Raw genomic sequence first — 9,665 nt, 5'->3', positions numbered from 1 at the left:
CTCTTGTGACGAGAATAATATTCTACAACGAGCAATTCATTTTCAACACACTTCCATTTTAGTGTCATCCCCGCTAACCCGAGTGAGCGCTACAGATGGTCTAATGAGAGGATTTTCTTTTTTGTCTAAAAAAAAAACCTTTGAGTTGAGTCCAATATTGAAATTCTTCGCTCGCGGTAATTGTGACCTCTCGGGAGAATCGATGACATAATTATTAATATTTATTTGAAATTTCGCCGCCGATTCCCTGTAGTCGAGCGGCATTTCTTTAGACAAAGACTCCGTTTTTTCAATGCCTATGCTTTATTCTTCTGAAGGTGGGAAAAAAACAAAATCAATGTGAAATTTTTGCAACAAAATATTTTCTTTGTGCGGCGAGGGAATTTCCGGTGGAGCGGTGAAAAGATTTGCTTTATCCGGTATCAAACGCGAGCCCAAATAAAACGAAGTGGTAGAAAGCAACGTGCGACTTGAAGGGCAAGAAAGCTCTATGGAAAAAAGATGAAGGGGTCATCCGAGCGTATTTAAATAGATACTTGGAGAATGTCAATAAATTCCAAACAATAGGATTTTCTTAATCCTCCCTTCCCGAAATACTCGGTTCTCTTCAATTTGTTGATTTTCTTGGTCATTTTTTATCCTTTTGTTAAATTTTCTCTTAATGACTCCTAAACGCCTCGATGACCATTTTACCTACAAAATTAGCATTTAAAGCAAATAATCAACACAATTTTGGAAAAATTAACATAGAAAATATACATCCTTTAAAAACCTAACAGTGTGAGAACACATCCCTCAGTCTCTCTCATTAGTTTGAAGTAAAGTCTCATGCACGGTCTCGTGGCACCTTGAGTGTTCCCCTATGGATGGAATTTTTGCATGACGCTTTATTCAAACTCCAAATTTGGATAAGGGTTACTTTAGTTTTTGCCCCAATCGATTTTTCCCTACGATTGGCTCATTAGGGCGAAACTCTAGAATCTAAAATGAAGGGTTACACTTACAAGAAATGTTCAGTGAGTTTAACAATTTCTGGACTGAATGATGGCGACTGATAGTTACAATAACAAAGAGTTGTTCTGTCTATTGGTTGAGATTGTCTCATTTCAGTGAAGGGGTACCTGATCACCCTACAGTGGCTTTTGTCCTATCTTACTGAAGCATCATTACAAAATGAATGTCACATAGGGTAGATTAGATTATTTTGCTAAATTTGATTGGTTTTTCTAAGTGGTTTAATGCAAATATACTAATATAAATAATTTGTATGATTTCAGCAAATTAATTCATAATGACTTCCGCGACTCTTAATTTACTCACAGTCGACAAACGGATGATAATTATGCAACTTGAAAAAATACAATCAACACTATCTTAATCATCGATGACCTCCAATTTGTCCTAATAGAGGATTGTCCCCCCATTCAAACTCTAAATGTTGCTCAAAATATTCGAGAAGCATATGAGCGATGGACACGGGAAAATGAGAAGGTCTGAGCGTAAATCTTGGCAAGCCTTTCTGAAGTCTTGTACAAGAAGCATGAGCCTTGCTCATGGCCCATGAGATCATGGAGTCCCTGAGGGAAATGTTCAGACAACTGTCTGCACAACTCAGGCATAATGCTCTCAAATTCATCTTCAATGCCTGTATGCAAGAAAGGGCATCTGTTAGAGAGCATGTTCTCAACATGATGGTTCATTTCAACGTGGCGGAGATGAATGAGTCTGTTATCGATGAAGCCAGTCAGGTTAGCTTCATCCTAGAAACTTTACTTGAAAGTTTCCTATAGTTCCATAGTAATGTTGTTATGAACAGGATTGACTACAACCTCATCACCTTGATCAATGAGCTACATACCTTTCAATCCTAGATGAAAACCAAGGAATAGAAGGGTGAGAAAAATGTTGTTTCATCCTCTAATAAATTCTTCAAAGGTTTGACCTCTAGGACGAAGTCTATGTGTTCTTCTTCTGGCACCAAAAAGTGGAAGAAGAAGAAAGGTGGAAAGGGGAAAACCAACTCATTAGTTGCTGCTCAGAAGAGCAAGAAGGCCAAGGTTGCAAAGGAAATCTATTTCCATTGCAACCAGAAGGGATATTAGAAGAGGAACTGTCCTAAATACTTGGCAGAAAAGAAGAAGGCCAAGCAAGGTAAATTCGATTTGCTTGTTTTGGAAACCTGTTTAGTGGAGAATGATGATTCGACCTTGATAACTTTGCCTAATTAAGTGACACCACATGCCCCTAACCTTTTTCTTAAGCCTCTAATTATTCCACTTAGCCCACCAATTATGTTGAATAAATGGTCTCCCTTAGTATATCAATGCCTAAAGTGGCATGACCTTCACACCCTCTAGTCTCTCGGCCAAGGGCTCTCCTCACCACTCATGCTGCTACCTTGCCATTGCCTAACACTTCCAATCTTTCTCGCCCAAGGCTCACCTTCATTTCCTTGCCTAGGCCTTCCTTGAAATCTTCCTTGTCTATGGCCAAGCTTCCCATGACTTTCCCACCTATGTCATCGTCTAAAGCTTGCCAACACCAACCTTTCTTTGGCTCGTCACCAAGGCCTCCTAGGCACTTCCTTCATGCTACATGTCTTCACACATGGCTCCCTTCTCTTAAATACTTGAAAATTCCACTAACTGTTGGAAACTTTTATTTAACCTGAGAACTTATTTTTCTATACTTATAATATTTTCCAACTAAACCTTAGTTCCTTCCTTTTATAACTTAAACACTTAGAAAAAATTCTTCTTTTATTATTTCACTTACTAACTTCAAAATCAATCAAATTAAAACTAACTCCCTAAACATTCTTTAAAGCAATTATCAACAACATGGACTTTCAAGCAATACTATTTTAAAATTCAAGTTCTAGGGTTTACAATTTACCTTTCCCTTAGAAAAATTGAAATTTTAGTTGAGCATTCTACAAGAAGAGATGGGGATACTTGTTCCTCATTTGATCCTCTGTCTCCCAAGTGGCTTTTTCCACTCCATGGTTCTTCTATAACACTTTCACTAGAGGAATGGTCTTGTTCCTTAATACTCGTACCTTTTTATTCAGAATCTATACCAGTTCCTCCCCATAGGTTAGGTTCTCTTTTAATTGAACCAATTACACTTGGAGAATATGTGATGGATCTAGAACGTACTTCCTCAATATGGATACATGAAAGACATCATGTATCTGAGACAACTCCATAGGCATACCTAATATTTAAGTTGATGGTCTGACCTATTCTACAATCTCATCTATATACCTTGGACTCGACTTTCCTATTCTATCAAAATATAGCACCCCTTTCCATGGAGATAGTTTAAGAAAGACCCAATTTCCAACTTCAAGCTCTCACTCTCTTCTTCTCTTATCTGCATAACTTTTCTAACGATCTTGTGCTATCTTTAAGTTTTCTCTAATTAGCTTAACATTATCTGAGGTAACTTGAACTAACTCTAGTCCTATTAGTTTTCTTTCTCCTACCTCATTCCAATAGACTGGAGTTATGTATTGTTTTCCATCCATTGCCTCGTATGGTGCCATCCCAATACTGGAATGATAACTGTTGTTGTATGCAAACTCCACTAAAGGCAAGTGGGTATCCCAACTACTTTTAAATTGTAGCACACATGCTTTTAACATATCTTCTAGTGTCTGGATGGTCCTTTCTAGTGACCATCTATCCGTAGGTGAAAAGTTGTACTGAAGGGAAGTTTAGTTCCAAGTGCTTCTTGCAAACTTGATCAAAACTTTGAAGTAAACCTTGGATCCCTATCAGATACTATAGACACTAAATCTCTATACTAGCTCACTATCCTGCCCACATAGAACGTAGCCAACCTGTCAAGCGTAAATGTTACCTTGACTGGCAGAAATTTGGCTGTCTTTGTGAGCCTATCCACAATCACCCAAATGTCATCATAACCACTAGGAGTTCTGGGTTATCCAAAAAATACATCCGTTGTCATATGCTCTGTTTCCACTTAGGTAGTGGAAGTGGGTTTAGAAGCCTTATCGGATTCTGGCATTCTACCTTAACCTGTTGACAAATCAAGCATCTATCTATATGGTTAACTATATCATGTTTCATTCCTGGCCACCAATAAAACTTCTTTAAAATCCTATACATCTTAGTGGTTCCTAGGTGCAAAGCACAAGCTGAACTATGGGCCTCTTCTATAATAGCATTCTTCAAAGTCATACTATTAGACACGCATACCTGTTTTCTATCAACAAGGCTCTGTCTTACCTCATCATGTAATCCGTTCTCCAATTCAGACTTACCTCCCTAGCTAACTTCTAGAGAATTGGGTCTCCAGGCTGCTCCTTGCTGGCACTAGACTAAGCGATGGGCTAGATGTGTTAAGGCTATGTGTGGGCCAAGGGTTGTACGTTGATTGTGCCACACTATGGTGAGTTGATAGTGAAGCCTTGCATTTATAAATGGTGATTACAACTTAGTCACCCACTCTAATGGGCTAGTTGTCGAAATTAAGGGAACTAATCCCACTTAGTGGGTTAGCTAACATGGTAGGACTCAAGTTGAAGCATGCAGTTTTCACTATAAAGGAAGGCCTCAATTCAGAGAGTCGGTTTAAGCATTTGACTCGTGCTAATGAAGTGATTTCAGAGCCATTTGAAGGCTTGATGAGTGTAGTTTAAGTCCTAGGGGTGTTGAAAGGAATCTCTAAGAAATTAAAGTCTAAATTTGAAGAAAATTACAAGAAGGTCAAGCTCTCGGATGAATAGAAGCCAGTGATGAAGATTTTAGGTTTCTGCACAAATCACGAAGAACTAAGAGCTCACATTTTAAGGTAAGCAAGTTAGGACATTTTTAAACAAGTTTATAGAAGGAAATTTTCCAAGATAAAGTCTGGAAAATAAGTTATTCGAGCTTAAAGTTGAAACTAGTTTTTGGTTGAACAAGCAAGCAGTTGCAACCGTTAAGCAAGCAGGCTGCAGGCGCGCACGAGAAGCTGGTTAAACACAAGGCATGTGTTGGGTCGTGCGTGAGGGTATGCATTGAGCTGTGCGGGCGTGTGTTGAAGTGGTGGGCACAAAGGGGCGCTGACTATGCGTTGATGTGCGACTGGTTGGGTGCATAGGGGCATGTGATGGGCACTTGGTGTGTGCTTGTTAGCCGCATAGCTAAGGCTTAACTAGTCAAGATTTTCCTAAGTGTTGGACGCATAAGAAGGTATGCATTGAAAGGGAAATTGATGTTTTAAGTTGAATGTTAAGTTCATTTAGGTGGGTTAGTCTCATAAGAAGATTAAAGGCACTAGCTAAACATGTTATTTATTTCCACAGGGTTAATGCCAACAAGAAAGGAATATCAACCCTAGGAGGAACGCCCAAGGCTGTGAGTGACAAAAATAATGTTTCCAAATGTTAGTAACACATGTTTTACTTAAATGTTTAGACTCATACTTGCTTATGTTAAAAGAATGTTTGAAATGATTTCCAAGTAAACTATGTTTCATAAAGCCATTAACGCATGCTAGTTTAAAGAAGTTTATAAGCATGACTTAAGTGTTTCCATATTTATTTTACAAGAAGCATGCGTTGGAAGTTGATGATTTATAGTAAAAATATTTAAGCATATGATTTATGTTGCTATGCATTCAAAATATGATTTAATTCAAAGTATGAGTTTTATGATGATTATTAGAACCTGATACTGAAGGACAATGAGAAGGTATCTAGGCAATAGTACCTAAGGTATAACAGTACTTATTTATAGCCACGTGCACGTAGGTAGAATCGATGTTGGTTGTGTTGAGAATACTCCACACTAACTAAGGTTTGACGTCGAGGGATAGAGCAAAAAGGTTTTCTCTCAACTAAGGATTATGTTAAGCTATGTTTTGAGCTATGTTATGTTTGAAAGTTTTAAATATGATTTTGCTTGATAGTTTTCAGTTTAAAAACATAATGTTTATGATTTATTAGCCACTCTCTAGGATAGTAGCTCACTCGTTTTAAATGTTTTCATCCTCCCCAAGTAGTGGTCATCTCCCCAAAGGTTAATTGCACTGCTGCTCTGAAGACTCAGTTGAAAGAGGAAGTTTAGGTGTTTGCTCTGTAAATATTTGTACACATGTGTCTTCATATTAGGAACTAGTAATGAGTGTTGAACCTACTGAACCTTGTTTCTGTATATATGTTGTTAAGTATGTTGTGTATGGAGCCTTAAGGTTATTATAAATGTTTTAAGTTATACTAGCACCTGAATGTTAAATATGTTATTCTAGGGTTTCCTAAGCAGGTTAAACAACCCAGTTAGACAGTAAATGCCACAAAAGGGTTGGTAACTATTGTTGTCACATTCTCTTCTGGATTAAGAGGGTAATTTGGGAGGGGGGGTGACACCTCTAGAATAGTCTAAGCTTCTGTAGCAGTTCTAGAGAAGAGAGATCTTCCAGCAGTAGCATCTAGAATGGATTTAGTGTTGCCATTCAACCCATCATAGAAGAATTGTATTTGCAACCAACTAGAGTATCCATGTTGTGGCACTTCATAAGGAGATCTTTACACCTTTCCCGATATTCAAATAATTGTTCATCCAGTTGTTAAGAAAAAGAAACAATTTCAGACCTCAATTTAGAAGACTTGGAAGGAAGGAAATATTTATTCAAGAAAAATGCTTGAGCTAGCTTCTCCCAAGTGGTGATGCTTTTTGATGGAATGGTCTCTAGTCAATCCTTAGCCCTATCCTGCAAAGAAAAAGGAAACAGTCTTAGTCTAATTGCATCATTTGTAACTCCATTAATCTTAATTGTTCCAAGAATTTCAAGAAAGGATCAACCCTAGTTTTAGCTCAAAATTATTTGCAATGATCACTGTTCACAATTTCGGATTGAGCAATATGAGAGATGTTTGGAAGTAATCCTTAATTGCTTTCTCATGCTCCTCGACCATTTCTTCTTCTACTCTTTTCTTGTTCCTAAGAGTTTTCCTCAAGGTACATTCAATCTCAGGGTCAAAAGACAAAAGAGGAGTGTCTTTGTCACGGGACATGCACAAGGAAAAACCAAACAAGATTAGGAAAAAAAAACCCTTAGTCTAGAATGTCTCCAACCCTTAAAATATTAAACAGAAATTGTTATTTTGATCCCCAACAACAGCGCCAAAAACTTGGTGTGGTATTTTTGTGTTACACGCAAGTGTACATGGTCAAGTTATAATATTAAAACAACTTGTAAGGTCGAGAATCATTCTTTGGGATCAAATTAATAGTTATTGTTTAGCTATCTTAGAATTGTGTCAACTTTAGCTAAGGAATTGAAACCGAGTTTGAATTTGTGGTTTTATAAAGAAATAAAAGAAAGCAATAAAGTGTTTTGGAAATCTGAGAATAAGAGAGTTCAGGGTATTGAATCCGTTTATTACTTCATTAAATCTACTCTAGTCAATTTATTGAATCATGTATAAATATTATGCCTAAGTCTAGAAACTTAGTTCAAGATTACTTTCTCTAAAAAATAACCTATTCTCATGCAACTTAATTGATAGCTAATTTTCTTGAAATCAAATTTAGAAACAAGACATTAGGAATTGTCATCAACAACTTTCACTATCAACCTAACTATTTACATGAAGATTAATAATGATTTAATGATATAAATCCCGTAAAACATTCAATCCTCAATTAAACATTCAACCTAATAATCATTGATGGCCAATCAATAAGAATGAAACACAATATCATTGAAAAGTAAAGAGTTTAATAAAAATTCTTGAAAGAAACTAAACTTAATTTAAATCCATAACAACTTTATAAATATCCTAAAACAAGCAAGTTTATTTTTTTTTTTTTATGTTAGAAAAGACCGTGTAATTACGCTCAGCGCTAGCATAACTACGTTGGTTTGATGTTGCCACAGTGTAAGGTTACGCTAGTTGTAGCGTAATTATGTTGCATCTTAATCGTAGCTACTGCCTTCAAACATGACGGGTAGCGTCGCAACACTACGTGTTGATGTTGCCCCATCATACTGTTTTTTTTATGACGTACAAAAGATGGCAGACAACAGAAATCTGCACATCTTCATGTTTTCTTTCTTCTTTTCTTCCCTCTTTTCAACATTAGCTTGGGTTTGACTTCTTTAAGCATAATTTTATCCTTTTTGGCTCATTTTGACTATAATTCAATTCTCGATCATAAAACCTAAAAATCACTAGCAAACACATCAAATCTCATAAAATCATATAAAAAATAATTCTAAATCTGAGGTAAATACCACACATTTTGTGTGCATTTCAATATATAACAAATCTAAAAAAATACACTCTTACAACGGGAATAAAAAGTATTAGAAACATACCGATGAATAAAAAATTCACCGAAAGAACTCAAGTTTGTGGATAAAACAAAAAAAAATGCAGATGAACACCCAACACACAACACATGTGATTAATAAACAACCCAAACATGGAAAGAATTATAAGAGGCATGCAAATGTGAAAATACATATTGGTATGTGTGAATAACAATCGGCTATTAATTTGAACAACTTAGACCGCACGTGACAAAGAACACAGTATGAACCCTAAGTGGTGTTTCAAAGTGTGTGGAAAACATTTATGCATTAATTATCGTTACTGTTTGGGTTTGAGTTTTACCGTTTAGGCTTCAGTAAGTGTTACCAAGAATGTTTAATGTTATGGAACTATACACACACACGATCAAACTATTGCAACGTCATATATTTACCATTTTCGTGACCCTTAAGGTTACCATTTCCATTACAGTTTATTTATAAACTAATCTGAACATTAATTGACGACTTCTAATCATTTTCTGTCGATGCACATCGGGAACCATAATGTCACTAATCCACAAATTAAATACATGCATTCAATTAAGTTAATCATGACCAAACGGTAACTATTACATTACATGTTCGCATATGGATGTCACACATATATGCTTATCGCTTGGGTTCACTTCAACGGTAACCCAAATGGAAATGGAAATGGTAACAGTAAATATGTAGTGTTTTGTGAAGCGGCATGTCATTTTCGAATAAACAGACCAGATGTCCCTCCGTCTTTCTCCCTCAAACCATGCACCCCTTGAACTATATATATACAACTACCATTCTGTAAAATTTTCACATTTTTCTTGGACAAAAGAAAACAACTTTGACTCATACGAGTACCCAACGACTTCTCAATGGTCTAGTTTAGAACTAAATAGCCCCACCAACTGCTGCAACCACACCAGAGTCATCCATGGACGACTCTTCATATTTCGCTGCTACCAAGGGGTTTGGAAGTTTGGACAATGAATCCCCCCATCTATCATTCACTTTGTCTCCAAAAGACGAGAAGGAGCCTTCACAGCCAAGTGTGAACAGGCCTTCCCAGGCATCCCTTAGCTCTGTCAACGACCTTCCACCACCAGGCAGGACTGAGGAGAATAAAGAGAAGCAGTGTGGAAGAGATGTAGGGATGAAATGTCGTTGTGTGGATGAAGGACCTATTGATGGGAAGATGGTGGCCAATAAGACGGGCATTGGTGATCATGTTCAGTGACTCGGAATAGGGTGTATTTTGTTTTCTTCTTCTTCTTCTTTCTTTTTTTTTTTAATTTTGTTTTCGAGAACCACCATTCGCCATGAAAAAGCAATCTTTTGGAAAAAAAAATGTAAACCTA

The sequence above is a fragment of the Benincasa hispida genome, chromosome 4 (assembly GCF_027475165.1).
Source record: "Benincasa hispida cultivar pf3 chromosome 4, pf3_genome.v1.1, whole genome shotgun sequence".
Taxonomy (NCBI): domain Eukaryota; kingdom Viridiplantae; phylum Streptophyta; class Magnoliopsida; order Cucurbitales; family Cucurbitaceae; genus Benincasa; species Benincasa hispida.
This window is presented reverse-complemented; position numbering follows the sequence as displayed.